Source organism: Meles meles, chromosome X (assembly GCF_922984935.1).
Source record: "Meles meles chromosome X, mMelMel3.1 paternal haplotype, whole genome shotgun sequence".
NCBI lineage: Eukaryota > Metazoa > Chordata > Mammalia > Carnivora > Mustelidae > Meles > Meles meles.
Genome location: NC_060087.1, coordinates 103,940,650 through 103,964,116, shown reverse-complemented (window position 1 = coordinate 103,964,116; position 23,467 = coordinate 103,940,650).

Sequence of the window (23,467 nt, the reverse complement as noted above, 5' to 3'; positions counted from 1 at the left end):
CTTTTTAACACCATATGTAAAAACAAACTGAAAATGGATTAAAAACCTAAATGTGAGACCTGAAAACATAAAACATCATTCAAAAGAGCACAGGTAGTCATTTCTCTGACACTGGTTGTAGCAACATTTTCCTAGATGTTTTTCCTAAGGCAAGGGAAACAAAAGTAAAAATAAATTATTGGGACTACATCAAAATAAGAAGCTTTTAAAAAATTAAAAATAAATACATATATAAAATAAATAGCTTTGCACAGCAAAGGAAACCATCAGCAAAAAAAAAAAAAAAAGGCAACCTACAGAATGAGCCAAGATATATGTCAATAATATATCTTATAAGGGGTTAATTTCAAAATATAAAATGAACATAATTATATAAGTCAACACCAAAAAAAAAGGGGGGGAACAATACAACTAAAAATGGGGGCAGAGGATCTGAATAGACATTTTCCAAAGGAGACATACAGATGGCCAACAGACCTGAAAAGATGTTCAACATCATTCATCATCAGGGAAATGCAAATTAAATCAATAGTGAGATATTGTGAGATATAGTGAGATCTAACATGTGTTAGAATGGCTAAAATCAAAAAGATAAATAACAACTCTTGACAAATATGTGGAAAAAAAGAAACACTCATACACTGATGGTGGGAATTAAAAATTGATATAACCATGGTCCAAAATAGTATGAAGTTTCCTCAAAAAAATTAAAAATATAAATACCATGTGATCCAATAATTTCACTATTGTGTACTTATCCAAAGAAAATGGAAACACTAATTCAAAAAGATAAATGCACCCCTATGTTTATTATAGCATTATGTACAGTAGCTAAGATATGGAAGAAACTTAAGTGTCCATCAATAGAGAAATGAGTAAGAAAGATGTGGTATATATATATGTGTGTGTGTGTGTGTATATTGTATGTATATATATGTAAATGTGTGTGTATACACACATATATACATATAGGAATATTATGTAGCCATAAAAAAGATGAGCTCATGCCCTTTGATACAACATAATGGACGTAGAGAATATTATGCTAAGTGAAATAAGTCAGACTAAGAAAGACAAATACCATATGATTTCACTCATAAGTAGAATCTAAACAAATTAATAACAAATAAACAGAAAGCAGAATTAAACCTGTATATACAGAAAACAAACTAACAGTTGATGGAGGTATGGGAGGGAGTTGAGCAAAATGAGTGAGGGGGAGTTAGACATATAGGCTTCCAGTTAGGAAATAAAAAGGTTATGCTAATAAAAGTCAAAGCATAAGAAATATAGTCAATGATATTATAATAATGATGTACAGGGACACATTATAGATACATGTTTGGTGAACATAGCATAATGTATATACTTGTCCAATCCCTATCTCCTATACCTAAAACTAATATAATATTGTGTGTCAACTATATAAATAAATAAAGTTTAACAGCAGAGTAGACACAACTGAAGAAAGACATGGCTAATTGGAAATTAGAAAAAAAAAAAAAAAAACTTCATCCTGAAGCACAGAGACTCAAAAAGAGATAAGTGTGAATAAAGGCTAACACCAAGCCTAAACCTTGTATAAATGTTGTGTCTATATCTGCTTTGTTTGTTATGTGAGACTGCACTTGGATTGGAAGACATGTTAGCTGGCATTTAGGACTTGGGCCTACATGGATAGAATGATATTAAATGGTCAAAAACTAAGGCAAAGATAGCTTTGTGTCAGTCTACCACTCACATCTTGGCTCTTGTCTTTGGAAGCTGTACATGCCCTACATGTATAACAGACTAACTGACCCTGTATATACTTAAGTATGTCTTGGAACCCAGAAGGATAAAGGTGATATATCTGCTGAATTTCTTGTATTTGAATTTGTATCCACAATTATTGTGCTACCAATGAAAATACAGGAAGTAACATAACAAAAATATTGAATATGATGGAACAACTATATATATCATTCTTCCTATAGTACGTATATTTGATTTTATTATATGAATCATGACATATAACAATATATAACATATATATCCAATAACATAACAATACATAGATATATAACAATCATAAAAATATATATTTGGAGAGGACACAGAAAAGTGGGCAGAAATAACAGTGAAGAGGTAATGTCTGAATATATCCCAAAGAAAAAAACATATTAAACCACAGATTCAAGAAGTACTATATATCACAGGAATATGAATACAAATAAAATGACACATAGACATGTCATAAGATAACTACTAATAATCAAAGACAAAGGGAATATGTTAAATTCAGCCAGAGAAAAGACATTTTGGTTTCACAGGACCAACAATATGGCAATAGATAACTTCTTAACAGAAATAGTGTGATCATCATTCCAATGACACCTATTTAGAACATCTTCCCAATGTTCTAAATAGTGTAATCATCTTTCCTATACTTCTGTAAGTAGTAAGAAGAGACCTCAAAATGTAGGCTTCAAAGTCTACTTTTGACTTAGATGGACTAGCAGGTATCAACAACCCCTTCTACCAAGAAAACATGATGCTATAGAAAAAAGTTAAGAGATAGGTTTGAAGGCAAAAAAGCACAACCAAGGCAACCAAGACTTAAGAGTCAAGCTCACTGAGAGAATAGAGACAAATTGCAATATATAAAAATATATATAAAGAACTGTTTGAAGACATCAGAGTGTACCAAAGGCAGCCAGTACTTGAGACATCAAGGTCAAGAGAGAATGAAAACCTATTGAAGGTTTTCTAGGAAGGAAACTAAAATTATGGCTATTTTCCCTCTTAGGACATTTGCTGATTCTTTCAAGGAACATGAAAGCTAACAGAATGCAGATTTCTTGAGCTTGCAGCAGTCTCACTGAACTTAGAAGACAAATATTAGCATTTAGGGCTACCAAAAATTCTATAATTTAAGGGACAATAATTCAGAGAAAAAGGAAGCACAGAGAACTGAGCCAATGTACAATTTTCCCTTGAAGCAATTTTGTGAGTAACAAGTTACACTTGTGTAGAGGGTTATTCTAAGAAACCAAACTAAAAGTAGACATAAGAGGAGACAAAACATAGAGTTCATGGCCTACAAAGGGAAAAGTACCATAGTAAATAACCAAGGCTTTTTGGTAATGCTCTGAAAGGGAAATATCCTAGAGAAAGATCAAAAAAGCAAATAGGAAGAGCAAGATGGCGGAGGAGTAGGAGATCTAAAATATCATCGGGTCCCAGGAGTTTGGCTAGATAGTTATCAAATCATTCTGTACATGCGCAAATGTAACAGGAGAACGAAGAGAAGAGTAGCAACTCTAGGAACAGAAAAGAAACCACTTTCTGGAAGGTAGAACATGCAGAAAAGTGAATCCAAAGTGATATATGGAAAGATAGACCGTGGGGGGAGGGGCTGGCTCCCGGCAAGTGGTAGAGCAGTGGAGCACAAAATCAGAACTCTTAGAAGTCTGCTCCACTGACGGACATCACTCCAGAGGCTAAGCAGGGGGTGGAGTCCTTGCTGACACAGTGTGGTCTCAGGACCTGTGGAGTCACAAAGAGACCAGGGGTGCCTGAGTGGCAGAGCCCCCAGGTACCGTAACTGGGAAGCTGGCTGCAGACACGGAGCTGGGGAGTGGGCTGTCAGCTCGGGGTTACCTCTGTGATCTGAGGCACAGTTGAGCTACTGCTCTTTGAGCAGGGGCCCCACAAGTGGCAGATCCCTTCCTTCCTCTTCCAGGGGAAGCAGCGCACAGTGCACTGCAGGAATCTGCTGTCTGGGGATTCCAAATGGGGCCGTACACCAGAGACAGAAATGCTTGGTCACAGACTGGGTAAGCTCAGAGTGCAACTGGAGAACAGGGAGACAGGAGGGATTGACTGCTTTTCTCCGAGGGCGCACTGAGGCGTGGGGTCCTGAGCTCCCAGCTCCTATGGGCCAGAGATTGGGAGGCTTCCATTTTCATTCCCAACTCCAAAAGCTATATCTCCAAAGCTATACGGAAATCGTTCAGGGAACAAAAGCTACCAAGAGCAAAACCAAGCAGATTACTTAGCCTGGCTCCTGGCAAGGGAGGTGCAATTCCGCCTCGGGCAAAGCTTTACATTTGAGAATCAATGCAACAGGTCCTTCCCCCAGAAGATCAACAAGAATATCCAGCCAAGACCAAGTTCACTGATCATTGAGAACTCAAAACTTCACAGCTATGAGAATAAAGCACATAGACTTCATGGCTTTTCTATCATGATTCTTTAGTCTTTCCAAGTTAAACTTTTTTTAGGTTTTATTTTTTTTTCTTATTCTCTTTAAATTTTAGTTTTTTTGAATATTTTATGTTATCAATACCTTTTAAAAAATCTTTCTTAAATTTCATTGTTAAAGTCATATTCTATCCCTTCATCGTATTTAGCCTTATTTTTTATATACATATAGGTTTTTCTTTATTTAAAATTTTGGGATACAGTTTCTTCTAACAGATCAAAATACACCCAAAATCAAGAGTGTGTAACTCTGTTCTATTCACCAGTCTAATACACATACTACATACATACATATATATATATATGTTATATATATGTTCTTTTTTTTTCCCCGTCCTTTCCTCTTCCCCTCCCTCCCCACCCCTCAAGGTTTCGGGTATCTTCTGGTTTTAGTATTTTATTCTCTCATTCACCTATTCTTATCTGGATAAAATGACAAGGCAGAAAAACTCACCACAAAACACAAAAACAATAGAACACATCAATGAACAAGCTGGTTCTTTGAAAGAATTAATAAGATTGATAAACCCCTGGCCAGACTTACCAAAAAGAAAAGAGAAAGGACCCAAATAAATAAAGTCATGAATGAAAGAGGAGAGATCACAACCAACACCAAAGAAATACAAACAATTATAAGAGCATATTATGAGCAACTGTACACCAGCAAATTTGACAATCTGGAGGAAATGGATGCATTCCTAGAGACACATAAACTACCACAACGGAACCAGGAAGAAATAGAAAACCTGAACAGACCAATAACCAGTAAGGAGACTGAAGTAGTCATCAAAAATCTCCCAGCAAACAAGAGCCGGGGGCCAGACGGCTTCCCACAGGAATTCTACCAAACATTTAAAGAAGAATTAATACTTATTCTCTTAAAACTGTTCCAAAAAAGAGAAATGAAAGGAAAACTCCCTAACTCATTTGATGTGGCTAGCATTACCTTGATCCCAAAACCAGACAGAGACCCCATCAAAAAGGACAATTACAGACCAATATCCTTGATGAACACAGATGCAAAAATTCTCACCAAAATACTAGACAATAGGATCCAACAGTACATTAAAAGAATTATTCATCATGGCCAAGTGGAATTTATTCCTGTGCTGCAAGGTTGTTTCAACATCTGCAAATCAATCAATGTGACACACTACATTAGTAAAATTCTAATAGCTATTCTTTCCTAGGAAAGCCTAAAGGAAGAATAAAATAGTTCTTTAAAGGACTGAAAGCAAGTAACTACAAACTCACCATACAACTTACAATGAAAATCTCTTCATACATGCAGGCAAAATAAAATACCTTCAGACAAAAAAAAAAAAAAAAAAAGCTAAAATAATTAATTACTAGCAAATCTGCACTAAAAGACATACTAAAAAGGAAATATTTATGGGAGTGAAATGATCTAAGGTAGAAAGAATTATAATAATGCAGAAAAGAATGACAACTCCTAAAAAACGTAAATTTAAATGGATATTGACAATTTAAAGTATTAGTAATGCTATATTATGTGGTTTTAAATATGCATAAAATCAAAATTCTTGGCAACAATGTCATAAAATGTCAGAAGAAAATGAATAGAGGTAAAATATTAAAAGGTCCTTATATATTTGGAAAGTAATAAAAACGCTAATTTATATTACACTGTAATGAGACAAGGATGCATGTTGTATTCTCTAGGGTGACCGTTAAACAATACAAAATGACTAGTTACCAACAGGGTAATAAAGGAAACAATAATTTTAAAAAATCACTTAATTCAAAAGAATCCAAGGCAGGGAAAAGAGAGGAACATAGCCAAGATAGGCCCAAAAGAAAGCACATGGTAAACTGGTAAATACAAACCCTATACATCAGTAATGATATTAAATAAAAATGACTAAAGACTCTAAATAAAAGGCAAATATTGTCAGACTAACAATGAAAATAAAACACAAACATATGTGCTTACCAAAATATAAAGATATACCTCAAATAGAAGGAAATATAAAACTTGGGAGTAAAGACTATAAAAGGCACACCATGCATACAACTAACCCAAAGGAACCTAATTAAGCTAAATTAATACCAGGGGCTTTAAGGGAAGAAGATAGAGAGGAGACAAAGAGATAAATTTCATAATGACAAAAAGTCACCTCAACAGGAAGGAATAATTCTAAATCTGCATACAGCCAATAATATAGTTTAATAATGTATAAAGCATACATTGGCAAACGGGGAAAATATATAAACCCACAATCCGATTAGGAGACATTAACACATCTTTTTCACTAAATGGCACAACAACCGGATAAAAAATTAGTGAGGATACAGAAGATAAAAACATATTGTCTTAGTTTGGGGTTTCCCTGGAAGTACATCTAGAGAAAAGGATTTCAATGCTAGGAACTGATATGGGACATCCAGCAAACAGTGGTAGCAGACTGGGGAATTATTAAAGGAAAGAAAGCTGGCTTTTGTTACGTGCTGCTATGGGCAATGGGGCTAATTCTTATGAGTGATCACTGAGAAATAGTTTTTTAAAAATTCTGGGGTGCCTAGGTGACTTAGTCGGTTAAGCATCCTACTGATTTTGGCTTAGTTCATGATCTCAGAGTCGTGAGATCTAGCCCCGCATCCGGCTCCACCTGTAATGTGGAATCTGCTTTTCCCTTTCCCTCCCCCAGCTTGTACTCTCTCTCTCACAATCCCTAAAATACATATATAAGTATGTATTCTTATACATATGTAATACGTAAATATTATGTATAAAATAAATACGTAATAAATACATATAAAATAAATACATGCATAAGTAAGTATGTACATAAATAAATAAATAAAATCCTAAAAACTATTCCTCAGTATTCATACCTGGAATATTTTTATACAACTACCCCCAAGAGTAATCAGTTAAGGGCTGTTTTCAAGGGGTATAAATCTCTAGCACCTCTGACCAGCAACGTGCACATGGGTAACCTGACCTTCCACCATTTTCAGAAAAAGCCCTCAATCACAGAGTTGTTAATCGCTGGCAATTTGAAGTAAACCAGAACACATGGTAGTATCCCAAGAATATGTGTGAGATACTGACAGCATCTGCTACAATAATTTTAAAAAATGACCTAATTGACATTTATAGAACACTGAACTGAAAAACTGTAGCATACACATTATTTCCAAGTGCCCATGAAACATTTATCAAAATAGACCATATGCTGAGTCATAAAGCAAGTCTCAACAAATTTTAAATGATTAAAGTCATACTGAATATGTTCACTGACCACAGTGAAATTAAACTAGAATTTAACAACAAAATGATAGAGAAATCCACAAATATAAAAATGTTTGTAAAAACAAAACCAAACACTAATGTTGTCTAATGTGGCAAAGAAGGCCTCTTGAGGTAGAAAAATGCATGCTAAGATGTGGGAATCAGTCAGATAAGAAGGGTAGTAAAAAAGCATGTTCCATACAGAGATAAGAATATGTGTGAAGGCTACAAAAGTCAGGGAAGACTATGTTTGTATCTTTAGGGTAAATACCCAGTAGTGCAATTGCTGGGTCATAGGGTAGTTCTATTTTCAACATTTTGAGGAACCTCCATGCTGTTTTCCAGAGTGGTTGCACCAGCTTGCATTCCCACCAACAGTGGAGGAGGGTTCCCCTTTCTCCACATCCTCTCCAGCATCTGTCATTTCCTGACTTGTTAATTTTAGCCATTCTGACTGGTGTGAGGTGATATCTCATTGTGGTTTTGATTTGTATTTCCCTGATGCCGAGTGACGTGGAGCACTTTTTCATGTGTCTGTTGGCCATCTGGATGTCTTCTTTGCAGAAATGTCTGTTCATGTCCTCTGCCCATTTCTTGATTGGATTGTTTGTTCTTTGGGTGTTGAGTTTGCTAAGTTCCTTATAGATTTTGGATACTAGCCCTTTATCTGATATGTCGTTTGCAAATATCTTCTCCCATTCTGTCAGCTGTCTTTTGGTTTTGTTAACTGTTTCCTTTGCTGTGCAAAAGCTTTTGATCTTGATGAAATCCCAATAGTTCATTTTTGCCCTTGCTTCCCTTGCCTTTGCCGTTGTTCCTAGGAAGATGTTGCTGCGGCTGAGGTCGAAGAGGTTGCTGCCTGCGGGTTGCTGGGGGGAGGTGGGATTGGGAGAGGGGGAGGGGGCTATGGACATTGGGGAGGGGAGGCGAACCATAAGAGACTATGGACTCTGAAAAACAACCTGAGGGTTTTGAAGGGTCAGGGGTGGGAGGTTGGGGGAACAGGTGGTGGGTGATGGGGAGGGCACGTTTTGCATGGAGCACTGGGTGTTGTGCAAAAAGAATGAATACTGTTACGCTGAAAAAATAAATAAAAAGGGAAAAAAAAAAAAAAAAAAAGAAGTCAGGGAAGGCTTCCTGAAGGAGATGTCCTGAAATGGGCTTTCAAAGATTACTAAGATTTGGCTACACAGAGGAAAAGAAATGAAAGGACGCTATAGCAGAAAGAATAAGGAGTAAAACAGCAATAAACACAACAGGTTGGTGTTAATGATGAACCTTAATGAAATCTAGTTTCTTTGCTGGGTAGCCATGGGGAATTAAATTGGAGAGGTGGAATGGATCAGATAATGATGTGGAGGCCTCAGATTTTAGATACGGCTCCATACGAAAGAGATGCCCATGCATATACTTATGTAGCAAGCTTCCTTCATAAGGAAATCTTCAGTAGAACATTATTTAAAAACTTTAGGTTACCCACAGAGATACTGAAAGTAAAGATATCCTTTTAATAGCACAAGTAAAAGGGTTCTACCTTCTTTTCCAGGGAAGGCATTCTTCTGTTTAGTATATAGTGTAACAGCAGGTTGCTATCAAGTCTAATGTTATTTAGTAGCAGATTGTTACAGCAGAACAATCTAATTCAGCCCTTTCTTGGTCTTCCAGCAGTCCAGCAGCAATGGACTGTTTCGGTTAATTGAATATTCTGTATATTTGCCATGCAAACATGGAGGGTTTAGCAACATTTACAAGATGTGAGCACAACTCAAGTCACTTAATACAGATTAAGAGCTCAAAACTCATGTGCTTAAATTCAGTTCAACTCCATTTATCTTTCTTTGATGAATCAGAAAGCTCTTTAGGATCTTACAGATAAGGTCTGAGGGACATCTATAGAAACACTGATTCTTACCAGATTATGTGTTCAGAAATGCTGAATTTAGAAGTACCCAGGCAGGCATTGCCACAGAAATAATTTCTTATCAGGCGATATTCTAAACTAGTACAGGAAAAAGTGTGATGGGGTATTGGGAATACCTTGACTACTGCTAACAGTTGTAGAGATTTGGAAAAAGTGAGTGTCTCCTGTGCTGTGTCTTAGGGCTATAGGACTGTGAATTCCCCATGAGAACCCCCAAGGAAGATATCACTTTAGTCCTCAGTCTTCGTGGACATATTCTATAGCTCTGTTCATTTACAATGATTGCTCTCTATGTCCATAGCCTAGTGTTTTATTCCAAGATGAGAATGTGTCACCATCCTTGGATTCTGATCCCTTAGGTTCCAGGATCTCCAGAATTCTGAAACCCAAAATACTGTAGAAGGAGGAATTAAGGTAAGACACCATAGTAGGAATCCATAGTGACATGGGGGCATTACAATATACACAGGATGGTATGGAAAACTCAGAAGATGGAGACAAAATCTATTTCACTGTTAAAACTGTTCTTAGGTGAGTGTTGGGGAAAGAGCTAACATTTAATAAGATTAAATCTTCATGGGATGCCTGGGTAGCTCAGTCCATTAAGTGTCCACCTTCGGCTCAGGCCATAATCTTGGGGTCCTGGGATTGAGCCCCCCATTAGTCTCCCTGCTCTCGCTGCTCAGTGTAGAGTCTGCTTCTCCCTCTCCCCCTGCTCATGCTCACTCTCTCTCAAATAAATAAATAAACCCCCCCAAAATTTACAACTGTTATCATTATTACTATTATTAATATTATATTTATGAAATTATCCTCATTTTACAAAGAAGGAATCTTAAATTCACCGAGATTAACTAAGCTAATGTATATAACTTATTCATACTCACACAGTGACTAAGTTTTGAATCAAGATTTAAACTGAGATTTGTCTGCTTCCAAAACTGCTTCCTTTTACTTCTTCTGCACACTCTCACATTCATTTTGGCAATAGCTCAGAAAGGAAAGAGGAAATAATGGTAGCTAAAATGTTGAGTGCTGTGTGTTAGGTAGTGAACCAAGCACTTCCACACATTATCTCAAAGTTATAGAAAATGAGGCCCAGAGAGCTTAGGTAACATGGCCAAGTCACACAGTAAATGGAGGACCAGAATTTGAATTTGAGAGTCTATTTTCCTAAGGACTGTGCTATATTTGACTAGAGGCATACCATATATATCCTAAAGTGATCTTGGGCACTCAAAGTCAGAATGCCCAGAGTTCTTCATCCAATGCTGTATTCATATTTTAAATATGTTGTATTGATTTTGCTCTTAACACTCCATGAGAAGATACTGCAGTACCTAGCAAAGAGAAGATAGAATTTTGTTCCTGGATAATGCCATTTGGCATAGGGCTATCTCCTATAGCACCCAGGGTCTGAGTAAAGAGGCAATATGTGACTCAGAGCCCAAGGGAATATTGTGGACTCTACACCAATTTATGTCACATGGTCCCAGATAAACTCCCCAGCTTCTTCTGAACCGGTTCATCTTCTGTAACCTTCCCTAGCATGCTCTTTCATTCCTCATGGAGCTCCCCCCTTAGTAAACAATTCCGTATATTTTCCTCTCCTCTTGGATTCTTCAGGAAAGAAATGCAGTAGTCAGTTGCATATATTTGTTCTCAAGCTTGTGATATGCCTGAGGGGTTTCAAGTACTGTGGTTCTCTAGAAATCCAATTCACAAAGAAAGAGAGAGAGAGAGAGAGAGAGAGAGAAAGATCAAACCTCTTGCTTTATTAATGGAGTACCATGTTACCCATAATTACACTAGCTGTGGAAAAGTCAGGGTTTGAAATGGTGCAAACAGATTATCCACTCCTTTTCACACACTACTCATTTATAATACTGGTATCGAAGGGGAAGAAAGGCCTGACAGCTGTGTCCTAACTGTGATATGTTCCATCAGACCTTTCTAACTAAGGAAATCTTCCTCTGGGGATACCCTCTAATCTGAGGAGTGTCCAAGTCAGGTACAAGGTGATAAGGAAAGGCACCTTAAATCTAGCTAATAGCTCTCTATACACAAGAGTGGGTAATCTATGGACAAACTCCAGATTGCTGTCTGTTTTTGTAAATAAATTTTTATTGGAACACAGCCACACCTAATCATTTAGATATTGTCTATGATGGCTTTGTCATTACGATAGCAGAATCAAGGAGTTGTACCAGAGAACACATAGCTCACCAGGTCAAAACTGTTTACTATGTGGTTCTTTACAGAAAAAATTTGCCAACCCTTGGTCCATGGTAATAGCTGATTTACAAATTTTCAATGAACACAAAATTAACCCATACAAACTGATGCCTTCTGTTCCTTTCCACCCTCTTGTTTCTCTCCCTCAGTCTTCACTGGAGATCCCAAAAGGCATCCCTATAAAAACTAAAGTGAAGCTTTTAAAGAAATGTATTATTTCAGAAAGTGAAAAAAAGGATAGAATGGAAATTTTAAAAAATTCCCCAGAATATAAAACACATGCATGGCAAGACTGAATTAAAAAGTCAGAAGGGAAAAGTAAGAAAATTTTTAGTTAGCATGAGGGCACTTAGGACCCTGGAAGAGAGGATTTTTTGGAGCATGACTTTTTTTTTTTTAAATATTTACTAGAAAATTTCTGACTTATACACAGCAAATAGGAAATAAATAACTCTTCTCTAGTCCTCATATTCATCCACTCATTCATTTACTCACTCATTCAACATTTTTGAGCCAGGTACTAGAACAGATGTTGAGAATGCAATAGTGAATAATCAGAACTTGGCTTCTCTTCTCAGGGGAACTACAGTTTAGTGGAAGGGAAATAGGAATTAAAGCTAAACTCACAAGAAGTTATAATTTGGATAAGTACCATAAAAGAAAACCACAGGATACTCTTCAAGTATATAAGTAGTCCTAATCTAGATTGGAGAGGTGGGGTGTAACTAATAAATAATGGCAACATAGATAAAGGACATTTAAATTAAGACCTGAAGGGGAGGGGCACCTGGGTGGGTCAGTGGGTTAAAGCCTCTGCCTTTGGCTCAGGTCATGATCCCAGGGTCCTGGGATCGAGCCCCACATCGGGCTCTCTGCTCCCCCGGGAGCCTGCTTCCTCTTCTCTCTCTGTCTGCCTCTCTGCCTAGTTGTGATTTCTCTCTGTCAAATAAATAAAATATTAAAAAAAAAAAAAAAGACCTGAAGGGGATAGCAGTTTGTATGAATAGCTTTTTCTCTAATTCTTATTCTTGCCTGGGGATAGGAGTTTGGCATCTTCAAAATATTTAAAAAAAAAAAAGAGTTTCTTTAGCAAAAGAAATATAGAATCACTAGGTTGAATATATAGGTAGAGTCCAAATCATACTTGACCTTGAATCCTCTAGAATTTTATCACAATAATAATTATTCATTTATAAGCAATTAATAAGCAATGGGGCATCATTATTTCACTCCAGGAAGAAAGTAAGAATAGATGAAAAGGGTGAGAGTCCATTCTTTACATGGGCAAAGTCCTAGTGGCTCTTGGAATAGCTTCTGTCTCCCCTCAATTTCATTCATCTTTTTTTCCTCTTCCATACTCTCTACTTTTCTGCTTACTTTCTCTTTTTCCTTGCCTTCCTCTACTCTGAATGGTCTATTGCCTTTGGAGTTCAGCTCTCGAGTTTATGCTATTTGTTTTACTGCTTAACAACCAAATTGGCTCTTGTGGACTGGCCCAGGAAGCGAGATACCACTTAAAGTGTCAGAACATAGGTTGTGTGTCAGGTTGAGGTTTATCAACTCTCAAAAAAGGGCAAATAACTTTTGTTTGGAAGTTGGAAAACATTTGTACTACAGGTTACAGGCTCAGTGGGTGCCTGATGCTTGATTACTCAGAGATTACAGTGGACTCTCTCGGCATACAAATGCAAGAACACATAGGTCCACCTCCAGGTCAACAGATGAAGTGCGTGTGGCTGTGTTTGTACATGTGCACATTCTATCGCCCCCTCTTATTTCCAACTAAGTTGTAACATGCAATCCCTTGTCCATCATTGAACACCCACAGCCTGGGCCCTCTGACTTTCTCCTTCCATACTTCTTTTCTTCCTTCCTCATTATTTCATTTCATAAATGTTTTATCTCCAGCTAAAGATTGTGTCATCAGCAAGCAGATGGGAAGAGCATCTTTCGTTAAAGGGTCCTACTGAGCACAGCTGCAAGCTCATCATATTCTCAACCAACTACTTAGGCTAGATGGAAGGCTGGCCTGTTGTAAACATTTGCAACTATATACTACAGACTACTGTGATTCAATGGTAGTTGGCAGTATACCCCATATATCAGTTCTGTCCATCACCCTAAAGCATAACCATTAGAGCTCTTATATCACAGTAATCATAGCTTGAATAATATTGTGAAGGAAATTTTTGTTTATCAAATATTTCTAAGCCTTGAGTGATCCCCCACTTATTTCAAGCAATACACATTTATACAACCTTAATTTTCTACTATCTAGAACATAAGAGCCAAGGTAATCCTAACCTATTAGGATTAAGCTCTCCACATTTCTGGGATTTCTTACTTTACCAGGCCTTCCTCCTCTTCTCTACTCTGATGCCTGGTGATATGTTTCATGGTCACAGTGAGAAGAAAATGAATATATGACTGTAGAACAACATCTGCCTTGTCTGGATGTTTCTGAGGGATATCCAGTTGAGATAAGTCAGTTTCCAGCTGAGATACCTGCGTGACCCTCAAGGCAACAGAGGATATATCTCAATCCTTAACCCACCTGTGTTCTCGCCCAGTGAGGACTTAGAGCTGTTATCGATTCTACATCCATGTCCATGGCAGAGTCATTGCTGCATTCAGAAACAAAGCCTAAACTCTTTTCTTCGCTAGTACTGCCTCTCAATTTCAGTGTCATTTCCGCTTCTTCCTCTAGCTACTAGAAGAAAGCTTCTTTCAGGAGTTGCATGTTTTCACTAGCCTCCGGCACTTTTGACTCTTCCAGAGATTCATTTGATTCTACTTAAGACTGGCATCTCCTTAAAGGGTAAAGCAGTATATGATAATCATTAAGAGCAGTGCTGGGGCGCCTGGATGGCTCAGTGGGTTAAGCCTCTGCCTTCCGCTCAGGTCATGATCTCAGGGTCCTGGGATGGAGCCCCACATCGGGCTTTCTGCTTAGCAGGAAGCCTGCTCCCCGCCCCTCTTCTCTGCCTGCCTCTCTGCCTACTTGTGATCTCTCTCTCTCTCTCTCTCTCTCTCTCTGTGTGTCAAATAAATAAATAAATAAATAAATCTTAAAAAAAAAAAGAGCAGTGCTTCTCACACTTTGATGTGCATAAGTATCACCAGGGGATTTTCTTCTTCTTCTTTTTTTTCCTGAGGGACCTTCTTAACAAGCAAATTCTAACATAGATGGCCAGGGTGGGGCCTGAGAGTTTCCATTTCTAATGTACTCCTAGATAATGGTGATAATCATGGTCCACGGGAAGATTAATATCTAATATACAAGTCTGTATATGAAATAAGCCAACCAAGTGAAAGTGCCTAGTAGGAAAATGAAGGGAATCAACATATTTTTGTATCCTTACTTTGGAAACTGCTATGGGATTTCCATATATGATCTAATTTAAACTTCACAAAGACATTATTAGGAAGCTAGTGTTAGCTCCATTTTCATGATAAAAACATGTCGTTAATGTAGCATAGGTACTTTGTCCAAGGTCCTAAAGCTATAAATGTGTCTGATACAATGCTCAAGTTCTTTTTTATTTTATTTTTATCACCTTTTAAAAAATGTTTTCATTTTAATTCCAGTATTGTTAACATGCAGTGTTATATTAGGTTCAAGTGTACAATAGAGTAACTCAACAATTGTATGTATTACTCAGTGTTCATCATGATAAGTGTACTCTTAATCCCCTTCACAAATGTCAAGCATCCCCCCACCCACCCACTTCCCTTCTGGTAACCATCAGTTTGTTCTCTATAGGTAACACTCTGTTTTTTGGTTTGTCTCTTTTGTTCTTAACCATTAGATTACAATACTTCTACACTTATTAAGAAAATAGGTCAAAGAAGAAAGTACTTTGCAAGGAAAAACAAGACCCACAGCTGTATAATAGCAGGCATTCAAAAGAGACTACTTACTGGAGTTTGGTGTACAGGCACTTGATTATCAAAAACCTGGCTGGGCGAGATTACTCTAAATGACTAAAACTCTATAATGCTCTGTTTGGTAATGGTGAAATTTCAGATAAAAAATATCTATCACTCTTCTGAGGTGAAAATGTGAACAAGAAGTCAAATGGCTTTCAAATAATCAGCTTTACTGATGGTCAATCTAGATTTGAAAACTGGGTTTGGTTCTAAAGATAATATTGGGCCTCCTACACAGTTGATACTCCCAATCTTCAGATAATGGTTTCCAGTAAAGGACAGGCATGATTTTTCAATACATATGGACTAGTTAAAAAAGAGAGAGCAGAACAATAGTGGGGAGCCACTAGAACTGATCTCTTTATCCCATGAAGACTAGAAGCACTTAATAAATTCACCTTGTTTGAGCACAGAGAGTCCAAGAGAGAAAAGTGAAAAAAGGGGAGGGAAAGAGGAAGACAGACAGAGAGGCAGAGAGAGATTGAGATAAGCCTGCCTTGCCTTTTAAATATATTTATTCTGTCTTCTGGTTAGAAGTCTTGGGGAGTCCTTGAGGAATATATGTTGAGTTTAAAAGAGAAACCAGAAATAGTCTCTCCAAAATAACTCTCCATAACCTCCTTACTCCTCCAAAAGAAGTAGAAGTCCCCTTATATAAAATACTATGCAGGAATCATGGGATAAGTGAAAAACTCTACTCTTTCCAGGTAATGATAAACATGTACTTTCTTAACTTGGCAGCAAAGAGTTGATGTTAAATATATGGTTTCCTCTTAAATTGCAAGGGCTTGAAATCTAGCTTTGCTGATTACTCTGTAACATTGAGAAAGTCACTTAATCTCTCTGTATGTCAATTTGCCCATATGTAAAATTGCAATACCAAGAAAAGATTTGGGGGAGTGGTGGCAACAGCAACAAAGCTCTTGAATCTCCCTGAATCTTCCAATAAAAACACACAGAAAACTAGATATCATCATTAAAACTCATGAGCAAAAGGGGCACCAGTCTGGCTTAGTCAGTTGAGCACACAATTCTTGATCTCAGCGTCATGAATTTGAGCCCCACACTGGGGTAGAGATTACATGAAAAAAATAGAAAAATAAAACCTTTTTTAATTTATGTGCAAGATTTATAACAAAAAAGGGACAATAAACCCTCACAATCTCCAAATACCAGCAGATAAGCAGGACAAATATTAATACAGCAAGAACAGCATGATATCAGGAGGTGTGTAGAAAAAAATAGAGGGGAGCAACAGATCAGGTGGATATTAGAACATAAGAATCCCAACCCAGACTGAAAGTTCTCACTGGAAATAGAGCAGACTAAATTGAGCATAGTACTTGAAACTGTATGGGGATAAAAGAAAGGACATAAAGATGTAATATACAAGAGGTTAAGTAAAATCCCTGTAGCCCTGAATTGGAATTGGAAGTATACATATGAACTCCAGAAGTTCCTTCCCTCCTCTCTTCCTTTTTTCCTCCCTTCTTATCTCCTTCCCTCCCTTCCTTCCTCACCAGCTTTATTCTGGAAAAAGTCCTAAAAACATTGAATAAACAGTAGTAATAAGTTGTCTAACACAGAGATTGTGGACTTAAAATACTGTGTTCCATCAAAAGATACTGGGGCATCTAAGATTCTAGGTCAGCCACATCTGATCATACAAGATAGTGAAAATATTATAAAAAATCATAGCATTATATTAAAAGAGCTCATGAGCCAATTTGAAAAAGATCTTACTGACCAAACATGGGAAAGACTGAGATTCAAAAAGGATTACAGTAGGGGAGTAATGTCAACAAAATAGCAGAGTAGGTAGCTCCAAGCCGCCTCCACTAAAGAAACATCACAAAACAACCAGAAATTGTCAGGACGAACTTTGTCAGAACCATGGAAAACAAAGATTTAGAGCAACCAAGCAACAATAAATACAAAAATAAAAATTGAAAAAAAGAAGCAACTTTGACAAAATAGGAAAGATTTATGGAATTTTTACTAGCCCTTGACTCACTCACTCTCTCAAGCATTGTGGCAGTCTTTAAAATTGAAATCTGAATTTTAAGTGTAGGATTCTGCTCCCTGAACCCAGAGGGAGCAGAATAGACCTTATTCACAAATTATTGTGTGTGTCTATTCTGACCTGTCTAGGGAAAACCTGGAAAACAAATGCAAGGCAATTATTTCAGTTTCACCTAACTCAGAAGTCAGGCTAGAAAAGTGGTAGGCTTCTCTCAAAAATGCTGTAAGCAAAAGTAACAACCCACAGATGCCTGAAGACAAAATATACGATAGTCCACCTAAGGTCCAGTAGACAAACTGGGGAGTTTCTTTGGGAAATCAGTACATTTAAAAGGACCTGTATATACACAGAAATTTAGAAAACCACATGCATATTCAGTATAAATCCAAGAAGACTAAACTTTAAACTAAGGGTGATCCTTAAGTTCAGGTTAACCCTGGCTAAGTATAGAAGTAATGTCACTACACAGAGTAAATCTGCAAAGACTGGGAAAGTGTTTTGTGTTTGTGTGGTGGAGTATGTGGTCTGTTTTTCATTCTTTATATATTTTTAGGGCCTGGCACTCAAAGAAATTTATGTGAAACTATAAACTGATACAATGAAAAATTACTCAGCCATGAAAAAAGCATAAGACCTTTCCCTTTGTGAAAACATGGATGGACTTAGAGGTATTATGCTAAATAAAATAAATCAGGAAGAGAAAGACATATACCATATGATTTCACTCATGTGTGGAATCTAAAAACAATAATAACAACAAAAATGAACAGACAATTTAGAAACAGACTTATAAATACAGAGAGTAAATGTGGTTGCCAGAAGTCAGAGGGGTAGGAGGATGAGTAAAATGTGTGAAAGGGATTGAGAGGTACAGACTTCCAGTTATGTAACTCATAAGCTATAGAGATGAAAGGTACAGCATAGGGAATATGGTCAGTGGTATTCTAATAGCATTGTATGGTGATACCTGGTAGCTACACTTGTGGTGAGCACAACATAACACATAGAGAAGATGAATCACTATGTTGTATGTGGTACATCTGTAACTAAAGTAACATTGTATGCCAGCTATATTTCAACAACAAAAAATTATCACCTGAACAAATACTAATGAAGAGAAACATAGTGACCATATACAGCAATGAATATAGTATCTACAAAAAATCTACAAAAAAGTTGGGGAATGTCACTAAAAATATGAACAACTACAGCTCTCAACAACCACAATAAAAAGCAAACTCTGGGGGAGGAAAAATTTGGTCTCCAGAATTACTACTTTATAATATTCAAATATTCCAATTTTAACAACAATAACAACAAAAATCAAAAGGCATACAAACAAATAGGAAAGTATGTCCAATTTAAAGAAATAACAAAGTAACAGGAACCATATTTGAGGAAGTCCAGACATTAGACTTCCTATAAAAAGCCTTTAAAACAACAACCTTAAATATGCTCAAAGAGCTAAATAAAACATTAAAGAACCAAAGTAAAGTAGCAAGACAAAATATGAATAAATGAAAGTATCTATAAAGGGATAGAAATTATAAAAATAAACCAAACAAAGAATCTGGAGTAGAAAAGTAACAACTTAAACAATAACTGAAGTGAAAAATTTAGTAGAAGGGCTCAACATAATTGAGCAGACAGAAGAATCAAAGAAATTAATGATAGGACAATTAAAATGAGGAGAATGATAAGAGAACAAAGAAAAGTGAACCAAACTTAAGGGACCTATAGAATACAATCAAACAGAACAACATATACACCACAGGAGTCCCAGAAGGAGACTAGAGAAAGAAAAAGAAAGAAAGAATACAGCCAGAATGTTCCCAAATTTCATGAGCGATATGACTCTACGAACCCAAGAATGTCAATGAACTTCAACTAAGATAAACTCAAAGAGAACCACACCTACATATTATAATCAAACTGTCGAGGACCAAAGAAAAAAAGAATCTTGAAAGTAGCAAGAGAGAAGTGACTCATTACACACAAGGGGTTCTCTGTAAGAGAAGAGTATATTTCTCTTATGAAACCATGGAGGACGGAAGACAGAGGTTGACATAATTTAATATGCTAAAATAGAAAAATGTCAACCAAAAATTTTATATCTGGCAAAACTGTTCTTCAGAAAAGGAGAAAATAGGGGCACATGGCTGGCTCAGTCAGTAAAGCATGCAGCTCTTGATCTCAGCATCATGAGTCTTAACCCCACGGTGGGGGGTAGAAATTAAATAAAAACAACACTTTAAAAAACAAACAAAAATGAAGAAGAACCTAATACGATGCTCCAAGATAAACAAAAGCTGAAGGAATTTCCTACCGCTACATGTGCTCTACAAGAAATGCTAAAGGAATTCCTTCGGGTTGAAAAGAAGAGACACTAGACAATAAGTCAAAGCTGTATGAAGAAACAGAACTATGGTAAATGTAAATACCCGGGCAAATATAAAAGCCAGCATTATTGTATTTTGGGGCTGTAATTCCATTATATCCTAGAGGATCAAAAGATAAAAGCATAAAATAATTATGAATCTATATTAGTGGGTATATAACATATAAAGATATTTGTGATAACATAAAGGGGGAGAAAAGGGAGCTTTATAGGAGCAAAGTCTTTGAATTTTAGGTTATTTTCAAATTTTCAATAACCTAAACTTATATTTTTAATAACCTTAAACTTAGGATGTTCAATACAATCCCATTGGTAACCACAAAGAAAGTATGTTAAAAACATATACACAAGAGGAAATAAAAGTAGAATTATAAGAGTAAACAACATAAGAAAATCAGTGTAATACATGACATTACAGAACAAAGGAACAAAATCCACAATTTTCTCAATTAATAAAAAGAGGGCATTTGAAACAATCCAACACTGTCATAATAAACACACACACACATAAAAAAGAAAGTACATGGTGATGATGCTTTCAGAACATTGGAATGTAATGCTGCTGAATGGAATTATACATTTAAAAATGCTTAAAATTATAAATTTTATGTGATACATATGTAATCTCAAAAATTTCAAAATTATTACAATGGTTCAAAATCTATTAAATATGTTAAATCCATGAGTACATAATGATATTAAATAAGTAAATTGTTCACCTGTGGAAGTTCACCTTTCTTTATATTGAAATGGGTAAATAAAAGGAAAGCTAAAGTATTTATCCTGTTCCTTCTTTATGAATTTTTCCCCTCACTAATCTATTGGAAGATGAGAGGTTGCATCCCCTTATAAGTGAGCTGTGTATAAGTAAAATTTGAATTAGAATTTTTACTATATCTAATCCCTAGTTAATTACTCGGTCTAGGTACTGAACATTAACAACTGCTAACATCGCAAAAAGACATAGAACCAAATACTTGGTGACTCGTGATTAAAGAACACAACATTCCTTTGAGTTATACTAAAGAAACCAAACTTGAATCTGATGCAGATTTCAGGTCCAGCTGCCAACTCATAGGAAATACTAAGGACAGAGGAAGATACTTAATTACACCAGGAGTATGAAACATATTCTTTGGATTCTTAATAATGTAAATTTTAATAAAAGAAAAGAATAATAACAAAGGAAATCTATAGATTAAAAGAAATTAAAAACATGAGCACTGGGTGTTACACGCAACTAATGAATCACTACATCAAAAACTAATGGTGATGCCACCAACTTTGACTTTGTTCTTCAATATTCCTTTGGCTATTCGAGGTCTTTTCTGGTTCCATATAAATTTTAGGATTATTTGTTCCATTTCTTTGAAAAAAATGGATGGTATTTTGATAGGGATTGCATTAAATGTGTAGATTGCTTTAGGTAGCATAGACATTTTCACAATATTTATTCTTCCAATCCAGGAGCATGGAACATTTTTCCATTTTTTTGTGTCTTCCTCAATTTCTTTCATGAGTACTTTATAATTTTCTGTGTATAGATTCTTCGTCTCTTTGGTTAGGTTTATTCCTAGGTATCTTATAGTTTTGGGTACAATTGTAAATGGGATTGACTCCTTAATTTCTCTTTCTTCAGTCTTGTTGTTGGTGTACAGAAATGCAACTGATTTCTGTGCATTGATTTTATATCCTGACACTTTACTGAATTCCTGTACAAGTTCTAGCAGTTTTGGAGTGGAGTCTTTTGGGTTTTCCACATATAGTATCATATCATCTGCGAAGAGTGATAGTTTGACTTCTTCTTTACCAATTTGGATGCCTTTAATTTCTTTTTGTTGTCTGATTGCTGAGGCTAGGACTTCTAGTACTATGTTGAATAGCAGTGGTGATAATGGACATCCCTGCCGTGTTCCTGACCTTAACGGAAAAGCTTTCAGTTTTTCTCCATTGAGAATGATATTTGCGGTGGGTTTTTCATAGATGGCTTTGATAATATTGAGGTATGTGCCCTCTATCCCCACACTTTGAAGAGTTTTGATCAGGAAGGGATGCTGTACTTTGTCAAATGCTTTTTCAGCATCTATTGAGAGTATCATATGGTTCTTGTTCTTTCTTTTATTAATGTGTTGTATCACATTGATTGATTTGCGGATGTTGAACCAACCCTGCAGCCCTGGAATAAATCCCACTTGATCGTGGTGAATAATCCTTTTAATGTACTGTTGAATCCTATTGGCTAGTATTTTGGTGAGAATTTTTGCGTCTGTGTTCATCAAGGATATTGGTCTGTAGTTCTCTTTTTTGGTGGGATCCTTGTCTGGTTTTGGGATCAAGGTGATGCTGGCCTCATAAAATGAGTTTGGAAGTTTTCCTTCCGTTTCTATTTTTTGGAACAGTTTCAGGAGAATAGGAATGAGTTCTTCTTTAAATGTTTGGTAGAATTCCCCTGGGAAGCCGTCTGGCCCTGGGCTTTTGTTTGTTTGGAGATTTTTGATGACTGTTTCAATCTCCTTACTGGTTAAAGTTGGTGGCATCACAATTCCGGACTTCAAGCTCTATTACAAAGCTGTCATCATCAAGACAGCATGGTACTGGCACAAAAACAGACACATAGACCAGTGGAACAGAATAGAGAGCCCAGAAATCGACCCTCAACTCTATGGTCAACTCATCTTTGACAAAGCAGGAAAGAATGTCCAATGGAAAAAAGACAGCCTCTTCAATAAATGGTGCTGGGAAAATTGGACAGCCACATGCAGAAAAATGAAATTGGACCACTTCCTTACACCACACACGAAAATAGACTCCAAATGGATGAAGGACCTCAATGTGAGAAAGGAATCCATCAAAATCCTTGAGGAGAATGCAGGCAGCAACCTCTTCGACCTCAGCCGCAGCAACATCTTCCTAGGAACAACGGCAAAGGCAAGGGAAGCAAGGGCGAAAATGAACTATTGGGATTTCATCAAGATCAAAAGCTTTTGCACAGCAAAGGAAACAGTTAACAAAACCAAAAGACAGCTGACAGAATGGGAGAAGATATTTGCAAACGACATATCAGATAAAGGGCTAGTATCCAAAATCTATAAGGAACTTAGCAAACTCAACACCCAAAGAACAAACAATCCAATCAAGAAATGGGCAGAGGACATGAACAGACATTTCTGCAAAGAAGACATCCAGATGGCCAACAGACACATGAAAAAGTGCTCCACGTCACTCGGCATCAGGGAAATACAAATCAAAACCACAATGAGATATCACCTCACACCAGTCAGAATGGCTAAAATTAACAAGTCAGGAAATGACAGATGCTGGAGAGGATGTGGAGAAAGGGGAACCCTCCTCCACTGTTGGTGGGAATGCAAGCTGGTGCAACCACTCTGGAAAACAGCATGGAGGTTCCTCAAAATGTTGAAAATAGAACTACCCTATGACCCAGCAATTGCACTACTG